This window comes from Kogia breviceps, chromosome 16 (assembly GCF_026419965.1).
Source record: "Kogia breviceps isolate mKogBre1 chromosome 16, mKogBre1 haplotype 1, whole genome shotgun sequence".
Lineage (NCBI taxonomy): Eukaryota > Metazoa > Chordata > Mammalia > Artiodactyla > Physeteridae > Kogia > Kogia breviceps.
In genome coordinates this window covers 33539985-33562598 of record NC_081325.1, presented here as the reverse complement: position 1 = coordinate 33562598, position 22614 = coordinate 33539985, and the positions used below count along the sequence as shown (strand labels likewise).

At 39.1% G+C, this 22614-nt stretch overlaps 1 protein-coding gene across 1 annotated transcript in view; it reads right to left on the bottom strand.

Annotated features, from left to right (window-relative positions):
- Positions 1 to 18896: 18896 nt before the first annotated feature.
- The window catches only part of TDRD3 (tudor domain containing 3), a 210793-nt gene continuing 207075 nt past the window's right edge, over positions 18897 to 22614 (bottom strand). The window contains exon 15 of the mRNA XM_059042391.2: positions 18897 to 19150. The gene's annotated coding sequence lies outside the window, so the exon portion shown is untranslated. The remainder of the gene's footprint in view (positions 19151 to 22614) is intronic.

Sequence of the window (22614 nt, the reverse complement as noted above, 5' to 3'; positions counted from 1 at the left end):
TCTTTAAGGTCAGAATTCTGAAAAGATATTTTATGAAGCCAGTTTTCTCTAACTTATCTGTGTATGTAATAAAAGAGCCACATCTTGGGCATTTTCAGGACAAGATTTCCTTGTAAATATAAGTTTTGTACATACATACAAAAGCCTGGCTGGGGTATTAGTTGGAAGCTGGCAATCTGTTTTTCCTTTTCTTTTGTTTTGAAAACTTTGTTCTCCATTCCAAGGCAGTCTGCCAAGATAAATTGCTAGTGATGATCATGTGGTGGATCAATGTGCTGTTTGTGAGCTTAACTCCTCTAGGAGTTTCAGCCCTCTTACATGTCTCAGTTTCTCCCTTGGGTAGTATAAGACCACGGGGGGTGTTCAGATCACTGAGTGGCCAGCTCTCATGTGTGTCCCCAGCAGAGCAAGTTTTTAATAAAATGAGTGGGTTTCTCTATAGGGATAGCTGCACAGTATGAGAACTTGCTGCCACCACTTTCAAAAGTTTCTCAGTTCCCTGAGAAAGCCTTTGTCAGCTGGGAGGAAGATGTTCCTTATTCACAGATGAAAGCTCTCATGAGATATCTTCACTTTTATTCCAACAAACTCCATTAAAGTAACCAATTCAAGGAAAAATGCCCATCTAATTACCCAGACCAACCCTTCTCATTGTCTAAATTAGGCAAGAATCTTCCCAGTGTCTTTCAACTGAGGATAACCCAGGTACCTCTTCTAGAAACTAAGTTTCAAGGATAACTTACTCCTCCAAAGAGGAATTTAATACAATTGAATAAAACCTAGGATCATCAGCCAATAATGGGATATCTGAGAACCAGGAGAGACTCACACAAATTTATCTGGACTCTCTCAGGAGGCAGACAGACCCAAGAGGCCTCTGCTTGTACCAGGTTCCAGATCTTCACAGAGTTCAGGCAAAGGAGAGAAGTCTGCTCTGAATCCCTTCACTGGTTGTCAAAACTATCAACTGAAAAAAACAAAAACGCACAACTTAAAAGTGGAGAATTGGGCTTCCCTGGTGGCACAGTGGTTGAGTCCGCCTGCCGATGCAGGGGATGCGGGTTCGTGCCCCGGTCCAGGAGGATCCCACATGCCGTGGAGCGGCTGGGCCCTTGAGCCATGGCCGCTGAGCCTGTGCGTCCGGAGCCTGTGCTCCGCAACGGATAGGAGAGGCCACAGCAGTGGGAGGCCCACGTATTGCAAAAAAAAAAAAAAAAAATTGGAGAATTATGTTTTATTCAGGGCATTACTGAGGGTTATAGCTTGGAAACAACCTCTCAGATAGCTCTGAGGAACTTTTCAAAAGAGGTAAGGGAGAGACAGGATATACAGGAGTTTTTGCTGAAGAACAAAACAAAACAAAAAACGTAGTCAAACATCAAAAATTATTGCTAATCGCTAAAAATCAGACATCTCAAGTTAATGATTTTAGTGCCTTTCTATATATGAAAGATGCAAGAGTCTGGGCTCACTGAAATTATTCCTTTGATGGGTATCTTAACTATCTAGGGCCAGTATCCTGTTTTTCTCCACCCTGAATCCCATCTGGGTGGAGTGTTGGTGGTGGCTGCAGTAGCCAATAGCTTTATGGCAGCAATATGCTTTGTTTACTGAAATGGCAGGCAACATTCTTTGCCCACAGGTTGTTAAAAGTTGCCTGGTGAGAACTGTGATAGACTCTGACATGAATCAGAAAATATTTGTCCTTAAGGAATCACAAGTCATTTTAGGGTTGAGGGTCCAACAAGTAGATAGGATGTCACCAGTTATTTTAGGGTAAGGTTCTATTAAGTATCTTGAGTTTCTGGCAGATGTTCTGGATACCTTCATTAGGACAATAATAAGTCACACTTCCTCAATGGTCTTCCAGCTCCATTTACAGAGCTCGCTTAGCAATACCAACTCCACTTTGATTTTCCTCTCACAATATCTCTTCCCCATCTGAGGCAGGTTTTCCCTTCATGCTGACCCAGGTGTTCCCTCAGTGTTGACTTAGCTCTTCCCCAGCTCCCCAGCCCTGTTTCTCATTCAGCACCCTCAGGGGCCTGCTCTTCACCTGAAGAGGAGCCAATGCATGTTGTCTGGTGTGAGCTTCTGCAACATCTTAGTTACTCTAAAAGCACCAATTTAGGGCTTACAAAAAGCAAGATGGGTAATTTTCTCCATTTTAGAGAGAGAAAATGAGGTTAAAAAAATAAAATAACTTGTCCCCATTGGCAAATATCTAGCCTAGATCTGAACCCAGCTTTTCCCCCTTCTCATAAAGCCTCTATGGTGCAAATTCATCTGGAGATCCTTTTTGTGCTGAAAGGCAAGTTGCTTAAAGTGCTACTGTTCCAGAATACTGAATTTAGAGCTTTGGAGGTGGGCAGGCTCAGTACTCCTCAAATCAGACTGTGTGGATGTCCCTGACCTGCCAGTATTCAGATCTATCCTGCTTCCCAGGGAAGTGCTGAGCCCAGGATGCAAGCAGAGTCCCAGGGTAAGGATCAGGCAGGGAAGGGAAGTGCATAGGAGGAAAGGGAAGTTTAAACATGGTGAGGCCTTTTCTAGCTTTTAATATCCACTGAGAGAATATTTTAAAACATGTCAGCAAAACAAGGCAGAGGCAAGTTCTGAAGAGGGGAAAAAATAGAGAGAAAAATCACAGAGAAAAGACTTGTCCTTCCCAAGAGATGGTCGGACCAGCAATATTCTTCAAGAAGCCTTCCTTCACAGCCCAAATCACAGAGTTCCCACAAAGCAGTTCCCATGGTGATGAGGAAGCCGCCCACTGAGCCAGGGAATCTGGAGGCTGATACATGCTGTCAGAGCCAACTCTGAGAGGCAGTTGTCAGGAAAAGCAGTGTGTATCCTGTCAGTGCTGGCCCTGCATTCACTAACTGGTGCTTGGATTACCACAAGCAAGTCAGAGGACATTGTAACAGGGAAGAGCAAAATCACACTCCATGTTGGATCTGTTACTTTTACTTTAACCTCTGCTTCTAGTTGCTTTTGTTATTATAATCACACATAATGGCCTGCCTCAGGGAACCCTGCCCCTCTGCCTGAATGTTAAACTAAAGTGCCTTTGTTTCGCTCACAGGAAGACAATCTGACCCTGCCCACCTGAGAATGGCTGCAGAAAATAAGAAATTAACACATTCCCTTCCCTGAGGCTTGTCAAGCCAGGCAAAACTAATGGCCTTCTTACTTTACTTCCTTGCCTCCTCTCCCTCTCTGTTCTATAAACGAAACTGGCATCCGACCCTGATAAGATGGTTTTTTGGGGGACCCTAGCCCCATCTTCTTGGATGCCCAGCTTTCCGAATAAAGTTGCTATTCCTTGCCTCAACACATCATCTCCCCAATCTTGGACTTGGTAACAACGTGACCCTGTGGCGCAAGGGGAGCCCTCACAGGCTGACCCCATGGCCCTGCAGGCAGTGGAACAGAGCTTCCCCAGTGCTGTGGGTTCCCAGGGGTTCAGGCTCACTACTTACCCTGGGGAACCTGTGTAAAGAACTATTTGCACCTGCTGGGGAAATAACATTAAAAAAAAAAATCTTCTTCCAACCCAGAAAACCTCTTCATGAAGGTAGTGGAGACAGAAAACAGGTACATTAATGAATAAAAGTTAAATCAGAATGTAATACACACCACAGGCAGTCTGCTGAGAGACTGCAGTGACAGAAAAAATAATCCGACCCCCTTGTATAACCAAGCAGATAGAACCCATTACATACATGTTCTCAGACAAACAATAACTAGTCCTCAAGTAAGGGTACTTGATAGTACTATTTGTCACACATAGTTCATCTTTGACTTACATGGTAAATGGGGTGACTGTCTGGGTTAGCTTATCAGCCGTATCTAGTGGAGAAAAAAACTTCTCATATTTTTATGGCTGGAGGTAGTTTTGCAACTTGCCAGGGGATCCTGGAGCAGCTAAGCAAAGAGAACTTGGCCATGAAGTACTCAAGTTATCTTCTTTCATCATGACAACAAACTCACAGCCAGGCTCCATCTATCTTAGAATTCAGAAGTGAGGTGAATGTCTTAAAAGAAAGGTATTGCCATGTTTGTTTGAGTTGGGGAAGAAAATAAAGTTAGGTGATTTCTGATCCCCCACACCTTATGCTTTTATTTGGATGACTGGTCTGACCTGAGGACTGGCTTTGGCTTACTGATGGAAAATGGACAACACTGTTCAAAAACTGAATGAGTTAAATGTGTAGCTCCAAGGCTTTGAAGAATATATGTTTCTGAGTCCAAGCTCGCTCTGCTCACTGCACAATGGCCAATAAATTGGGAGACGAGGTGTTGAGACAAAGAATACGAGTTTATTCGGGAAGCCGACTGACCGAGATGGCAGACTGAAGTCTCAAAAAAACCATCTTATTGGGGTTTGGATGCCAGTTTATTTTATAGAACAGAGATGGGGAAGAAGTGGGAAAGTAAAGTCAAAGGCCATAAGTCTTGCAAACACCTCCTGGAATGGCCAGCCAAAGGGAGGAGATCTGTTAATTTCTTCTTTTCTGCAGCCATTCACAGGTGGGCAGAGTCAGATTGTCTCCCTGTGAGCTGAACAAAGGCACTTTAGTTTAACATTCAGGCAGAGGGGCAGGGTTCCCTGAGGCAAGCCATTATGTGTGATTATAACAAAAGCAATGAAAAGCAGAGGTTAAAGTAAAAGAAACAGATCCAACATGGGGTCAAAATTGGCTCTTCCCTGTTACAAATATATAAAGATATTAAAAGTACATATAAAATTTTTTTTTCATATAAAAATTTTTTATGTCGACTTAACAATATTGTTAAAAACAAAATTTAACCAAGTAAATCTGAAGATCTAATTGGCTTTATTAGGCAATTCATAAATCAGACAGCATCCCTTCTAGCAACTGGGAGAGCCTTCTGAGGGATTGTATAAAATGGAAGGTTTTTATAGAAAGAAGGGTAGGACAAGGGAGCTATTAGCAAAAGAAAAGAAAGGATTATTTTTAGGCCAGGACATCTGCTTTTGTGGGGAAGAGAATGACAAGGGTTTTATCATACAGGTTGCCTCTTCTTCCTCTGGGGGATGAAGAGGGCCCACAAGACTTACTACCTCAGTGGTGCTAACCAGTAAATTTTAGACTAGTGATTAAGCTTATACTTCTGGTGACAGTTGAAACTGCAGTTAGGTTAGGTATTAAATCTAGGTTTGGCTTTAGCATAAGTGACGCCATTTAAGGCCTGCAGTTTTTCTCTTTAACTGTATGCTAGAAGGTATATAGTTTTTTGGTTTTGTTCTATTTTCATGTTCAGGGAGTATGTGGACAAACATGTCATAAAACATAGCCTGAAAGATTGGAAGGCTTGAGACCTTAAACAAACTTAGTGCCATAGAAGGCAATACAGCTCACAAGTAAAAAAGATCAGAGGAAGGAAGCATAACAACCACCCCATGGCACCACTAGCAGCAGCATCTCTATACTTGTGGTAAATATAACAAGTTCTTGAAGGGTCCTAATAAAACACTGAGAAAATTAGTGATAGTGTCAAACAATAATCAGTCTCCATGGCAGCACCATAGGTAAAGGTAAGTCACTTAGGATCCCACTTCTGATGTCATGTAATGTCAAACAATAATCAGCATCAAGGCTGCAAAGGACAAAGAGCTTTATCTGGGGTCTTAGGAATTACAATTCAGGAGACACTGATTTGGGTAAAACTGAGAGTGTTCCAAGGAAGAGAATGAGTCAGGGGCTCATAAAGGCAATTCCACAAGGTTGTTAAAGTTGCCTTGCAAGAATTATGATTAGCTGTGATGCAAAAAGGAAGATTTGCCTTTAAAGGATAGGATGTCACAAGTTATTTAGGGTAAGGATCCAATAAGTAGCTTCAGTTTCTGGAACTTTGGGCAGATGTTCTGGATGCCTGATAAGTGGTCAAAAGTTCAGATTCCATCTGGGTTGAGATGTGCATAATTCTCACTTCCTCATTAGTCTCCCAGCTCCATTTTAGAGAGCTCTCTTAGCAATACCAACTCCAATTTGATTTTCCTTTCACATTTCCCCCTTTTGATTGAGATCTTTCTTTGGAAAGCATTGATGATCAATGAAGGACCAGCCAAAGACTTCCAGAAATATACCTGTTGTTGAACAAACTTGGTTTATTGGCTCATTGCAATGAGAGACCATATGCCATGGAAAACTGTTTGATGTCTTAGTAAGAAGATGCTAGAAAGGACTTGTTATAGGTATTTTAAAATGTACCTGAGATTTTCGTTTTACTCAAATTTGGCGTGGACAACAGATTAGAAGACAAGTGCCATTGAAAAGATAGTCTATTATGCACAGTTTCCAAGAGTAGGAGGACATGTCACAGGAGAGAACACAAAGGTTGGTGGCAGGCAGAGAGAGAGAGAGGGAAACTGGGAAGAGCTTTCATATATTGTGGTTTTCCCAAGAACGGATGGGCTGACCAGGTTTACAATAGTTTAAATAATTTCAGTGGACTCTGGGGTGTAGAGGATGCCCCTGTTTGTCTGATGCCTAGCCCTGGGAAGATTGGGGCAGGGGATTAGTGTCTCACGAGGATAAATGGACTTTGGATTGGTTAGTTTTCGTATGAAAGCAATGCCCCAGAGGTCAGAACATCAAATACAGAAACCAGAAAATGTGGTTAACACAGTAGGATTTGGCTTTGTATTAGGGGACTTTGGGAATGGTACAAGAAAAGTAGGCTTTGCTCAGCATTGGATGTTGTCAAGAAGCAGGAAAATTCTATGATTGGATATCTTCATACTTGTTATCTCAGTGGTGGGATGACCGAAGCAGAGCTGAAACTCTACTTGGTAAAGGAGCAGAAGTCTTTCAAATTAGCCAGAAAAGGGAGAAGTTCAGTCATTTTTGTGGTTTGGACAAATTCTTGTTTTGGTTTTGGCTCTTTAAATTATTTCTCTGGTGTTTTGTTTTTTGGTTTCTTTTGGTATTCAGACATGATTATAGAGTGTTTTTGTTTTTTCTTTCTTCTTCATTTTCCAAGTGACTTTGTCTGCTGTTGATATTCTGTGAAATTGTTTATGGGCAAAAAAAGAGTTGAGTTCCAGGCCAGCATCTGGCTGTCAGCAGCTGCTTCTCTCTGTCTCACAATAATCCTACAAAGTAGGTCCTACTATGTTCCAAATGGGGAAACAAAGACTTAGAAAGGTTAAGTTCACAAGGTCAAGAAGCAGTAGAGACTTTGATCCCAACTACTTCATGATTCTACTTCCTCCCTGCTGTAAATAATATGAAAACATAGTGGTTCTTTCTGAAAGTATGAAAGATAGGGGGAAAAGCAGTGCCAAGAGAAGGGGGCTGGATAAACAATCCAAAAGGTGTCCACTTCCTTACAAATGTGATTTAGTAAGTAATTCCACTGGTGCAGTGTTTTAGTGTTACTCTGATAATATAAGTAGCTTCCTTTTATTGGTGTCTAAAATCTAAGTAAAGAATCAGATTCAGGGGTTGAAGTAGAAACATTTGAATCCAGGAAATACTAACTGAACAACTGGACTTGACCATGACACTTAAGTAGGAACTATTCACTGTGTGGAGTCCAAGAATTAAGTTCCAAGAAGTGGTATACATGGCACCTGGAAGGAACAATTCCTGTTGGAAAAAGCGGGTTTCATATAAGCAGCTTATTTACAGCATATGGCACAATTTTCTTGTATTAAGTTGATTGAATTATTCACAGAGGAAATTGTTTTAGGAGATGACTAAACTGTAATCCGGCCTACCCAGAATCTGTTTCTACCCATATTCATGAACAAGAAAATAGTAAAAGGTCTGAATTCCCTGGGCCTTGCTATTCAGCAGGACAAAGAAATGTGTTCCCAAAATGTTTTTAAGGGATACAAAGAAGAATTTAGTTGGAAACAGTTGTATATAAAGGGTATCGTTTTGCAAATACCATGAAGACATGGAAAAATTACCATGTTCCATCTCAAAATAAAGTGTTTCCTATAAAATGGTTATAAAAATTTTCAACCTTGTGATTATCACATACATCTCAGTTTATGAGTTTTAGCATGTTATACATTGAAAGCAACAGGTTAAGACAAAATGTACGAGTTATTTCTTCAGTGCACATAAACCTGAGTACCAAGAACAGAAGTTACGATAGTGTGTAAATGCTACCACGTAAGTGTATTTATTTTATTTTATTTTTAAAATTAATTAATTAATTACTTTAGTTTTGGCTGTGTCGGGTCTTCGTTGCTGCACGCAGGCTTTCTCTAGTTGCAGTGAGTGGGGGCTACTCTTCCTTGCGGTGTGCAGACTTCTCATTGTGGTCTTTTCTTGTTGTGGAGCACGGGCTCTATGGGTGTGGGCTTCAGTAGTTGTGGCGTACGGGCTTAGTTGCTCTGTGGCATGTGGGATCTTCCCGGATCAAGGCTTGAACCCGTGTCCACTGCATTGGCAGGTGGATTCTTAACTACTGCACCACCAGGGAAGCCCACTGTATTTATTTTAGCATGTATATGTCATACAGATCCAATGTAAAATAGGAGGGGGAAAACGTACTTCGTTTTGAAAAAATGCCATGTAAAATTTAGAAGAATTTAATGTACTGTAAAAATGCCAGAGCTAATCACTTATGGGTTTATTTTCCCTAAAGACCTAAAGGATTTATGAAATTAAAACAGGTACCTATTAAGTAGCAAATTAGACCACAGGTACTAGAGTTACTTCTGTCAGTACTTGAAAATTGTATAATAAATAAAAGGAAAAAACAAAAGGGCTCAGACGAGCAAATGTTTTCTATTAAAAACCCTAGTCCTGGGCTTCCCTGGTGGCGCAGTGGTTGAGAGTCCACCTGCAGACGCAGGGGATACGGGTTCGTGCCCCGGTCCGGGAAGATTCCACAGCCGCGGAGCAGCTAGGCCAGTGAGCTATGGCCGCTGAGCCTGCGCGTCCGGAGCCTGTTCTCCGCAATGGGAGAGGCCACAACAGTGAGAGGCCTGCGTACCGCAAAAAAAAAAAACAAAAAAAAAAAAACAAAAAACACACAAAACAACACAACCCTAGTCCTTTTAAAGAAATGCCTGAGTCTTCTGAAAGATAAAACTCTGAAAATAGAAAATTTAGGTAAACACACATATATATAAAACCCAGGCCTCAAGAAGAGTTAGTTTAAAAGTCTAAGTAGTACTAACACAACAAAAATAACAATAATTATAATGACCTATCTGGCCTCTGAGAATTAAAAGCTTTACAAATGACAGAGCCAATTTTAAAGATTCCATATCTCTAAAACGATCATAAAGAATTAATATTTTTGAGGTGAAATATTTTCTAACAAAGCCATTTATATCTGTCAGAATACTGTCACCACAACCCAGTGAAGAGTAAAAAGTTATGATGTGACTTTTTCATTGAATGCAGCAGTAGTGTCCAGTATTATTTCAGTGAGTTAGGGGAAGAGCAAGAAAACATCCACATTGAGTTTACAATTTTTTTTAAGAAGTTTTATTGAGGTATGATTGGTGTATAGAAATTCTTCTCCCCCCTCTTTGTCCCTCCCTTTCCCCTCCCTCTACGGAGGAGCATCTAGCCTTTTTCATTCAGCCTAATTACTTTGAGATTCATTTCTGTTGTTGCATGAACTATTGATCAGCTCATTCCTTTTTATTGCTGAGTGGTATTTTATTTATGGATATAGCACAACTTGTTTACGCATTCACACATTAAAGGACATTTAGGTTGTTTCCAGTTTGGGGCTATTACAAGTAAAGATACTATGAACATTTATATACAAGTCTAAGTATGAATATCTGCTTTCATTTGTCGGGTAAATAACTAGGAGTGGAATGACAGGGTCATACGATGGGTATATATATGTTTAACTTTTTAAGAATCTGTCAAACCGTTATACAAGCAGTTTGTATTATTTACATTCTCACCAGCAGTGTATGGGAGTTCCATTCCTCCACATCTTTGCCAACGCTTGGTATGGAGGGTCTTTTCAATTTTGGTCATATTAATAGGTGTGTAGCGGTTACCTCATTATGGTTTTAATTTGCATTTCCTTAATGACTAATGATTTTGAGCATCTTTTCATGTCTTATTTGCCATCTGTATATCTTTTTTGGTCAACTGTTCAAATCTTTTGCCCATTTTTCAATAAGATTGATTTCTTATTGTGTTTGAGAACTCTTTATATATTATGTATACAAGTCCTTTATCAGATATGTAATTTGCAAATATTTTTCCCAAATCTTTGGCTTGTTTTCTTTTAAATTTTCTTAACAGTGTCTTTGAGAAGCATAAGTTCTTAATTTGATTATGTACTATTTATCAGTTTGTTCTTTTATGGATCATATTTTTGATGTTATACATAACAACTCTGTCTAAACACAAGGTCATGAAGATTTCCTGTTTTCTCCCAGTTCTTTTATAGTTTTACATATTAGATTTAGGTCAAACACCATTTCTCTGGTATTCTGCCCTGCTAAATCTACCAACCCTGTCTTCCCTAATCTCTCCCCTCTATCTCTCAACTCACAGAGACTGACAGGTACCACCTGGTTCCCCCTCCCTTCACCATGGCCTTAAAACTTCCTCCAGGCAGTAAGCTCAAGCAATTGTAAGGCTCACCCAGTTGCTTCTCATCTCTCAAGAGTTACTGTACCTGTTGCCCATGTCCAATGTCTTGAGTTCCAATGTCTCATGTATTTAGTCCAGTTCTTCATGTGTTTCAGGCAGGAAGGTAAAACCATCCTCTGTTGCTCTATCCTGACACAAGCAGAAATCCTGTGAAACTCGAACTTTAACAAAATTGCCTTTCTTTAGTGACGAAAGGGCAAGAATATGATACCTGAAGTTGGAATATGTCACCACATTCCTCTAACTTTGTTCTTTGCCTATAAACCTCAAAGCATTTAACAGCCTGTGAAAATTATGGGTATTTCTGTATCTCTCAAACCAGACGACATAAAAATAGGTATCAAAAAAAAAGTTCTCTCTGCCCTTTCATGAGGCTACATTTCCTTACTATTGCTGTTCTAAATTTATTATTTTTTAAAAAACTATCTAGACCCTGCAAGATGGGCAGCTAGTCTCTCAAAGCCTTTTATAAAAGTTTCATTGAGGTTGAGCCCAGCAATCTCTGAATTTCAGTTAAGATCATCCTAATGTGAAACTAAATATGATGCCATCATAATTCTCTCAAATTATAATGTCTATGACTCTGGATTATATAATGTGGATCTGACAATACCAGCAAGCAATGTCTTGATATTTTTAACCTACATGGTCAGTCTAACCATGGTTGGTCATAGAATTGACTTTCTGTAATCTGGAAAGAAGGCAGATGGAAAAATTAGCAAGGAAAAAAGACCTCACCATGTGCCAGAAGAATCCATGCTACTGCCCAGAGAACACCCTCAGATGACTCAGAAAAAAATCTCATAACATAAGAAGTTTTAATACCAGGATTTCTACGTTCTGGGTGGGGGTGGGAGTTCTCCATTATGCAGACAACCTGCCCTCTTGGAAAATGGGGGCTGAAAGAGCCTGTCTTCATTTTCAAGTATTTCCCTAAGAGTTCTTTCCTTTACCTGTATCCTTATTTTTAACTTTCCATTTTCCCTTTGACCACTGTTTCACCCCACCCTCTTGTGGGCATAATCTCTAATATAAGCAAATAAACAACAAAACAAACAAATAGCACCTCTTTAAGCCCCATATTCTCTAAGTAGCAACCCAGTTTTTCTTGGTATTTCTCTAGCCCAGAAGGATCCCAAATCTTTCAAAGCAGTCACTGTGCTACTAGTATGTTTCATACCTGTGCTCTCAAAGGAGAGTAATTGAATGAGAAGAAAAAAAATGTTCCCCAAATATGTCTCTTTCTCATTCTTGTCATTTCTCAGGTTAGGAAACACTTAAAACAAATTAGTAAGCTTTGCTTTGAGAATGCAAGAGACCCTTTCAGAGGCCTCTCTTACTGAAGCGTTGATTATAACCCTACATTCTTTTTTTTATTCCAGCTTTATTGAGATATAATTGAAAAGCACTGTGTAAGTTTCAGGTGTATAGCATAATGATTTGACTTACATGCATAATGAAATGATTACCACAGTAAATTTGGTGAACATCAATCATCTCATATAGATATAAAATTAAAGAAATAGAAATATTTTTCTTTCTGACAAGAACACTTAGGATTTACTCTTTTAACAACTTTCATATATAACCTACAGTAGGGTTAATTATATTTATCATATTGTACATTACATCCCTAGTACATATTTATCTTATAACTGGGAGTTTATACCTTTTGATCACCTCATCCAATTCCCTCAACCCCCTTCCTCTCTCTCTGGTAATGACAAATCTGATCTCTTTTCTTATGAATTTGTTTGTTTTTGAAGTATAATTGACCTACAATACCAAGTAAGTTCATGGTACACAACATAGTAGTTTGATATTTCTGTACATTTCAAAATGATCACCATAATAAGTCTAGTTACCATTTGTCACCATACAAAGATATTACATAATTATTGACTATATTCCCCACACTGTACATTTCACATCCATGACTCATTTATTTTGTAACTTAAAGTCTGTACCTCTTAATCTCTCTCACCTATTTCTTTCCTCTCCCCACTCCCATCCCCTCTGGCAACCACCTGTTTGTTCTCTGTATCTATGAGTCTGTTTCTCTTTTATTATGTTTATCCATTTGTTGTGTTTTTTAGATTCCACATATAAGTGAAATCATATGATCTTTGTCTTTCTCTGTCTCACTTATTTCACCTAGCATAATACCCTCTAGGTCCATCCATGTTGTTGCAAATGGCAAGATTTCATTCTTTTTTATGGCTGAGTAATATTCCATTGTATCTATAAACCACAACTTTTTTATCCATTCATCTATTGATGAACACTTGGGTTGTTTCCATACCTTGGCTATTATAAATAATGCTGCAGTGATCACAGGAGTGCATATATCTTTTTGAATTAGTGTTTGTGTATTCTTTGGATAAACACCTCGGAGAGTGGGATTGCTGGATCATATAGTAGTTCTATTTTTTTTTTTTTTTTTTGTTGGAACGTGGGCCTCTCACTGTTGTGGCCTCTCCCGTTGCGGAGCACAGGCTCTGGGCGCGCAGGCTCAGCAGCCATGGCTCACGGGCCCAGCTGCTCCGCGGCATGTGGGGTCTTCCCGGACCGGGGCACGAACCCATGTCCCCTGCACTGGCAGGCGGATTCTCAACCACTGCGCCACCAGGGCAGACCTATTTTTAATTTTTTGAGGAAGCTCCATATAGTTTTCCATATTAACTGCACCAACTTACTTTCCGACAAGGGCTCCCCTTCCTCCACCTCCTTGCCAATACTTCTTATTGTCTTTTTGATAATAGTCATGCTGACAGGTGTAAGGTAATTTTGATTTGCATTTCCTTGTTGCTTCATGATGTTGAGCATCTCTTCATGTGCCTGTTGGCCATTTGTATACCTTCTTTGAAAAAATGTCAATTCCTCTACCCATTTTTTAATTGGGTTGTTTTCTTGATGTTGTTATATGATTTTTTGTATATTTTTGGATGTTAACCCCTTATCTATATATATCATTTGCAAATAACTTCTCTCATTCAGTAGGTGGCCTTTTCATTTTGTTGATAGTGTCCTTCACTGTGCAAAAGCTCTTCAGTTTGACGTAACCCCATTTGTTTATTTTTGCTTTTTTCCCCTTGCCTGACATATCCAAAAAACGTTATATTGCTATATATATATATATGTCAAAGAATGTATTGCTTGTTTTCTTCTAGAAGTTTTATGGTTTTAGGTCTTACATTTAAGCCTTTAATCCATTTTGAGTTTATATTTTTATGTGGTGTCAGAAAGTAGTCCAATTTGATTCTTCTGCATGTTGCTGTCTAGTTTTTCCAACACCATTTATTGAGGCTTTTACCAAATGCATATTCTTGCTTCTTTTGTCACAGATAAATGTGGCTTAATTTCTGGGCTTTCTATTCTGGTCCATTGATCTATGTGCCTATTATGTGCCAGTATGATACTGTTTTGGAGTAGCTTTGCAGTACAGTTTGAAACCAGGGAGTGGTTTCACCAGGGATACCTCTAGTTTTGTTCTTGTTTCTTAATATTGTTTTGACTATCAGGGTCTTTTGTATTTTCATACAAATTTTAGAATTATTTTTTCTAGTTCTGTGAGGAATGTCATTGGTATTTTGATAGGGATTGCACTGAATATGTAGATTGCCTTGGATAGTATGGTCATTTTAATAATATTAATACCTCCATTCCATGAGCAGGTTATATCTTTCCATGCCCTATAATGTGAATGTTAGTTAATACACTTGATGTTGTCCTGGAAGTCTCTTAAACCTCCCTTATTTTTAAAAATTCTTTTTTCTATTCAGCTTGGGTGATTGCCACTACTCTGTCTCCCAGTTCACTGAATCATTCCTCTGTACCATCTAATCTACTGTTAATTTCTTGTAGTGTATTTTTTATTTCAGTTATTGTATCTTCAGCTCTGTTTTGGTTCTTCTTTATACTTTTCACTGTGTATATCCATTCTTATCCCTCGTTCTTTGAGCATCTTTATGATCATTACCTTGAACTGTGTATCGGTGACCTTAAGTACAGTTAAGTCCCCCACATACAAAACGAGTTCCATTCTGAGAGTGTGTTCATAAGTCCAATTTGTTCATAAGTCCAACAAAGTTAGCCTAGGTACCCAACTAACACAATTGGCTATATACCGCCGCTTTTACACTTGCTTCCAGACATCCTGGGCTTGAAATAAAGATACTCTACTACTGTATACAGTGCTGTACAATGAAGCACAAAAAAGCACAACCACTTGTAGAGGATGCACACACATGACAACGTACACCAGACAGGTGAACTGACTTATGTGATTGGACATGTGAATGCACGTTCACATCTTTGAAAGTTCGCAACTTGAAGGTTCCTATGTAGGGGACTTACTGTAATGTGCCAGGCCCTCTCCCCACATTAGTTGTCAAACCTGGAAAAAGGGGAACCTAGAGGATTGAGCTCTAGTGTGTGACCCAGGCCTGCACCCTAAGGCCCACATTTCTCCTAGTGTTGGACCCTGTGGGTGCTGTGTGACCTCCTGCCTGTCCATGATCTCTCTTGGAGCTAGCCCTGTGCTGCCACTCACCTGTTGTCTGCCAGGCATTCATTGGCACTGAACAACACAGGATTATGAGTATGTCTGAACCCCAGAGAGGAAGACCTGTGCCAGCCGTATGTGGAATCTATTCCTCAGGCTGAATACCTACTCCTCTTGATTGTACTTTCTCCTTCCCATTGTATGTAAACTATCCACCAAATTCAAGATTTTCCTTCTGTAGTTAAAACAATTTTAACCTTAGCCCTGTTCTCTTCACTATTTCTATAAAATCATTTCTGATGTCTATGGCCTTGTTTTTTCCTTTATGCAAACATATTATGTTGTCTTACTGAATATCTTTTTCTACAGCATTTCACCTCAAGAATTAAAAAAAAATTTTGATGGGCTTCCCTGGTGGTGCAGTGGTTAAGAATCCGCCTGCCAATGCAGGGGACATGGGTTTGATCCCTGGTATGGGAAAATCCCACATGCCATGGAGAAACTAAGCCTGTGTGCCACAACTACTGAGCCTGTGCTCTAGAGCCTGTGAGCCACAACTACTGAAGCCAGAAAGCCACAACTACTGAAGCCCGTGCACCTAGAGCCCATGCTCTGTAACAAGAGAAGGCACCACAATGAGAAGCCCATGCACAGTAACAAAGACTTATTTTATATAACAAAGATATTATATAACAAAGATTTATTCTGCAGCCCAAAATAAATTTATAAAAAAAATTTTTTTGATATTTTGAAAAAACATAAATATGACTTCCACATATTAAACTACCCATTTAGTTATCTAGGTGATAAAGCTTGGATAATAGTAAGATTTCTGCCTTGCTAACACAAAACGTGGTTTCTTGCAGTACTTCTCATCTTAGAAAATGGTAATACCATCTTTTCAGTTGCTTTGGAAGGATGGAATGCAAGATAGAAAAGAGTGATAAACATTCTCACACATTTTTTACTTTTGAAAAACAGCATAAAATATCTATGTACCTGAAATGGGACTACAGACTGGGCCTACTAAATGTTCTCTAAGCCATGCACTGACACCCTAGCTTGCTCACACACAGGCCAAGGTCTTGTTTTCCTGTATGTTCCAGTCAAGGGTCAGGGCTGACAAGTCTGACAGCCACTCTGGCCCAGTCAGAGTGGAAGCACCACTCTTACCACTATCAGTTATATTTTCCTTCTTTGTTCCTTCCATGTTTACTCCTTGCAGGTATTGGGTTATCCATGATGAGTTAGTTAAGAGTCACAAAGACAGGCCCATGAGAGACGTAACTATATAAAAATAGGAGAGAATCACATGAGGCTGGGAGTGTGTGTGTGTGGTGGTATTGCTGTCATCATGGCCTAAGCCTGGAAGGTCCACCAAACTACGAACTATTTATTTAATGTGACAAAGGGAGGAAGGGAGAAAGTGAAGAAAGAGAGAAAGAGAAAGAGAGAAAGAAAGAAAGAAAGAAAGAGAGAGAGAAAGAAAGAGAAAGAGAAAGAAACAAAAAAAGGAGAGAGAAAGAAAAGAAAGGAAGGAAAGAAACAAAAACAAACAGGAGAAAGAGGAGAAAAAGAGGAGAGAGAGAGAGAAAGAAAAAAAGAATGAAAGAGAAAGAAGAGAAAGATGGAAGTAGTGAGGAAAAGTGTGTGGAGGAGGAGGCCAAATTAATTGACAAAATTTAGTACTTTGCTTTGAAGGAGTGTGTCTTAGGAATTCTCTTGGAGTCTGTTAACTCTTAGTTTTCTTCATTTATTAAGCCACAGTTGTTTCTACAGTATCTTAATAAGTGGAAGTGGTATAGGGTGGGAAAAAAATGGTTACCAGTGCTAACCACCCTTTAGGTCAGGTCTACTTTGAAGAAGTGGCAAAAGTTTAGAGACAACCTCAGGTGCTTCCCCCTATCTTGAGGACTTTCTTCAGAAAACAAATGTCCATGGCCCCGAGGTGAAAAATATTTTAAAATTAAAATCATTTTGAAAAGCAAAGCAGAAGGTAAAATATTTTAATTAAAAATTGATAATTTTTAGTAGTTTAGCAAAAATAAAAGTCAATGAAATATTTAAGAAATGTAGTTTATAATAAAGAAATAAAAGGAATGTGAGGGCTTCCCTGGTGGCGCAGTGGTTGAGAATCTGCCTGCCGATGCAGGGGACACGGGTTCGTGCCCTGGTCTGGGAAGATCCCACATGCCGCAGAGCGGCTGGGCTCGTGAGCCATGGCTACTGAGCCTGTGAGTCCGGAGCCTGTGCTCCGCAACGGGAGAGGCCACAACAGTGAGAGGCCCGCGTACCACAAAAAAAAAAAAAAAAGGAATGTGAAAAGGATAATATGTAGCTACTAAAACAAATTGCTAAGAGGACCTACATCTGGAGCTTGGTGAGATTTGAGATCATGCTGGTCTTGTTCACAGCGTAGTGCCTAGAACACAGGGAGTAGTATTCAGTACATATTTATTGAATAATTTTTGACCTATATTTAAAACCATTTTTTGAAAGGAGAATAAAGAACTTAAGCTAAGAATATAAATATGGAAATTCAAAGAAAGAGTAAGGTTTGAAATAAGAGGAAAAGAGGAAAGGAAGGAGATGAAGGAGTGAGGGTGAGGTAGAGGCCATGAAGGGGAAAGAGATAGATCTGCTATAGAACTAGGAAGAAACAACAAAAATAAATGTCACAGTTAATGGCAATAACAAACTGTGAAACAAACCTAAGGGGCTAATTAACATAACAGAATATAACCATAATGCAAACCAAAATAAAACAAAAATAAAGAATAAGAGGGGAAAAGAGGGAAGAGTGTCCTAGAGTTGTGAAGATTACAAAGATAATGAATGAAAAATGCTTACCACTGTGCTGACACTTAGGAAAACTTCAGCAAATAGTTAACAATTGTTTTACTATTACACACTCCACCCACATATCCAGACCTACAACTAGCCTTAATAACAGAAAGTCATGGTGGAGCTTATCTTTTGGTATACTTAGCCAAGCACATCTTGCTGTGTCAGAAATGGCACTCCCACCATCAGTGCCCCAGCAGCACCCAGCAGTCAGCAGGGAAGATAGGCTGGCCTCACTTGCTTTAGAATCTAAACGTTTCTTGATTATCAGGTCAAGTCATGTATATCACACATTACCACACAGAACTCTTCTCAGGGATTGTTATGACAACCACTAGCCAACACTAGTGCCATCCACTTAGTCTATTCTAGGCTTAACATTGTACTAGATACTACTGTCCCCATCTACCAACAAGAAAGTGCAGAGAACCAGTTCTTTAAACTACTCTCAGACCTCAGATACTTTCTTCTGCCTCTTCCCTTATTGACTTATCAGTTGTCAAAGTCATCAAAACTACCATGGGCCTTCTGCTAGTTTTCAACCCAGCATTACTTGGAGATCTTTTTTAAAAAACCAATGCCCAGGCCACCCAACTCCTTGTTGATTATGATGCACAGAAATGGTAAAAGAAACAAACAAAAAACCCCATACCATCAGCCATGTTTTTCTCACCTGTACTCTTTCACTTATTAAGATACTGTAGAAACAATCGACCATGGGCTAATCAAGAAACAAAACTTAAGAGTTAATAGGCCCTGAGAAAATTTGTAAGAAATGTGGCAAGCTGTGTAAGTAATTTTATTCTGTAATTACAGGGAGCCATCAGTATGCCGTAATTGCCATTCTACAGAAGGCAATTAGTATGCGGTTAGTACCAGATGAACAAGAAAAATAACGTACAGCAAATAAAGCATACAGCAAAACAATGTATTTAATAGTGCACTGGTTTTATTGATGGCAGAAGAAAAAATTATTTCACTTGTAAAAGGTATTTGCTTAATTTATTGTATTTTTTCCCCATTCTTTATGTGGGTTGAATTTGTTTTTCCCCTAAAATCTGTCTTTTAGTTCTCCAAATAATATCCACCATGGCTCCATCTTATTCTGAAGGGAAAGTAGGAGGTCTATCAACAGGTTTTGACCAGGATGTTTCAGTCAACAGCTCCCTTCTTCACAAAGACTCTATTTAAAAAGAGAGGAAGAAAGTGAAACTGGACCCTCAAATTGACTTTTCCATACGCAAGATACGCTGCTGAAACTTACCTGTAAATGTGAAGTGTTTGTATAAGTATCAATAGATCACAAGTAGAGCAAATTGGACACTGTTAATTCATAAACATAATTTCTATAAATCAGTATATAAACAAAAAGCAAAATCTTTTAAATAATTTTTTCTTCTAGAAATTCTTCAAGTACATCTCTATCACTGTTAGTCCCTCTATTGCTAGCATGTGGACTTCAGGAATTCGGATTAACTGAGTAGAGTTTAACAGAGGATGACCTAAAAAAGATGCAGTCTGCCAATGCACATCTACCCCCATTCTACCCACCTCCATTTCCCCTTTGAACACCTTTGAGCTGGTTTAGTCTCACAAGTAATTTACTTGAGTCTGTCGCCTCCCCCTGCCTGCTCCCCACCTTTATCAGATACCACTCTAGCAGAAACACTCTGGGTGGTGACAACAGAAAAGGCTGAGAGAGGTGGTGAGAGAAGCCTTGTTTGCTCCAGTCCTATTTCAGTCTCATGGATGAAAGAATGGTTGGGCAGGGATGGGTAGCATTCCCATGGCTGCATTCAAACAGTGCAGAAGTCTTCTGAGGTAAATAGTCTCCTGATTAGAAAATAAAGAGCTTTGGGTACTATTAACTTCACACAATGCCTATCCTGCTGGCATCACGGGGTCCTGTAATAATAGCTATCTTTATGGCAATCACTTCCCTGACCTTGATTTGAAAAATTTTGCAAAAAGATGCTGATCTAGACTGTCAAAAAAAAAAAAAAGCCATTTAAAAATCCATCTTTTACCAGCTACAAATGGTGCTAAAACCTGGACCTTAGAAAATAAACAAAGTCATGGTATTTATATAGCAGTCTATGCTTAGCTATTGGTTTCAAGGTTTCTGGTTAATATGCAAAACTGTGAAGACTACTCTTTCATGAAACAAATAAGACACTAGAAATGAAATTAAAAGTGAGTCACCATTTATTAAACCACTTTGCATACTTAGCCTTAACCTCCATGGCACTAGGGAGGGAGCTTCCTGCTGATGTGTGTGACAAGGTCTTTCTACACAGGTCTGTCATTTCTCTCCTTTTACAGCAGGACACGAGGCTGTAACTCTTTGACTGGACCAGTACAATAGCTTCTTAGATTCTTTCCCTCCTGGTGTTGTAATCCATCCTACATCCAACAGCAATATTTATTTCTGTTTTTTTTTAAATTGAGGTATTGTTAATTTACAATGTTGTGTTAGTTTCAAGTGTACAGCAAAGTGCATCAACCATATGTATACATATATCTCCTCTTTTCTGGATTTCCTTCCCATTTAGGTCACCACAGAGCATTGAGTAGAGTTCCCTGTGCTATACAGTAGGTTCTCATTAGTTATCTATTTTATACATAGCAGTATATATATGTCATAACAGCAATATTTCTTAAGCTTAATTTTAATCATATAATTCTTATTCAGAAGTTCATGATAGCACCAAACACATCAAAGTCAAACTCTTAACGTGTCTAAAGCCATACTCTTCTGCCACCACCAATAACTGGTATCTAATTCCTAGGACTCCAATAATGTCAGGGACCTTTCCAAATGCACATAGTTCTGGTCATTTTCATTGATTAAATAACTTTCTCTATCCATATATGCTCTTATCTCTAAGTTGTCTGTAACAATGAGGAGCCCAGGAACTAGAGGCTTTGGGCCCTCTCTCCCCTCAGGGGGTGAATCTGACTTGCCAGCACTCTTTCTCAGACCTAGGCCTATTTCCCACATTGCCCCCAGAGACCTCCTCCTCCACTGAGGCCTAACTCCCAGCTATCTCTTGCTTTCGCTAAGCACTGATGTTGTCCTTAGTACCAGGCTCAAGCAAAATCTAATTCCCTTTCCACTTTGGGGGAAGTATATGAGTATGCAGGGGTGGGCAGTGGTGGTGATGGTATAGAAGGATTGTAAAAAACCTTCTTAGGATAATCAAAGAATGTAAATTATACAACAACAACTTTAAATCTTTGATTTAATACATTGATTTAGGGCTTCCCTGGTGGCGCAGTGGTTGAGAATCCGCCTGCCGATGCAGGGGACACGGGTTCGTGCCCCGGTCCGGGAAGATCCCACATGCCGCGGAGCGGCTGGGCCCGTGAGCCATGGCCGCTGAGCCTGTGCGTCCGGAGCCTGCGCTCTGCAATGGGAGAGGCCACAACAGTGAGAGGCCCGCATACCACAAAAAAAAAAAAAAAAAAAAAAATACATTGATTTAAAAAACACTTACTTAGCAGCTACTATGTGTCATCACCTAGCAAAATACCCAAAACATAAAGATTATGACTACGAAATTATGTTTTTTAGAAGTGATAAAAGAAAGTGTCTTAAATGTTTCTCACTATCTTGAATAATTTTAAATAAAATCTTACAAAAATTTCAGCATATATTAGAATTCACGCTTATATTTGCCTGAAGTCAAATGGCTGGATACAGTGTATATCTTCTTTTTAAATGTTTAAGTTAAATGGAAACCAGGAATGAGGAAATAAATGTAAAATAGACAGCTAGTGGGAAGCTAGTGGGAGATCAGCTCCGTGCTTTGTGACCACCTAGAGGGGTGGGTGGGATACGGAGGGTGGGAGGGAGACGCAAGAGGGAGGGGATATGGGGATACATGTATGCATGTGGCTGATTCACTTTGTTGTACAACAGAAACTAACACAGTATTGTGAAGCAATTATACTCCAATGAAGATGTATTAAAAAATAATAAAAAATAAAAGGCTTATGTTAAAAACCTTTCATTTAAAATTATAACTTAAGAAAAAAAGTAATAAATATATCAACTTTAAAAAAAATAATATATTCAGTTGTATGACAAAAGCAAAAAGTATAATTCTTATTGCTGAACCTCCCAAAGATAGTATATTTAATTCTACTTCATAATTTTTCATAACATATGTTTGAACTAAGTACAAAAATGAATAAATAAGTTTTTTCAACCAAGATCACGTGTCTTACTAATTAATTTTTAGAGTAAATTTTGCAGTGAGGTTTTTTTAATGAAACCATCATGGGACTGTCCCCCACCAAAATTAATTTTCTTACTGTGAGGATTTCCATCTCAACAGTATAATCCAAAGCAAGCATCTGGGAAAGATGGAAGTCTTAGCTCAGGGAACATAGAGAACCACTTAGATTGTAACGTTTTAGTTGATTAGGAACAATTTGCACTGTACAGTTTGATATGAATAAGCTACAATTATCCCAGGGCTATGGTTTATAATTTACTTTTAAGCAGTGTACTCTTTTTCAAAGGAAATTTTTGATGGAACCCTAATGTATAAAACATATGAAAGACACTAAAGAAGAGGCTAGAGGACTGAGAGTTCTACCCATTGGCTACACTCTTACTCACTCCCACCATCTCTCTATTTC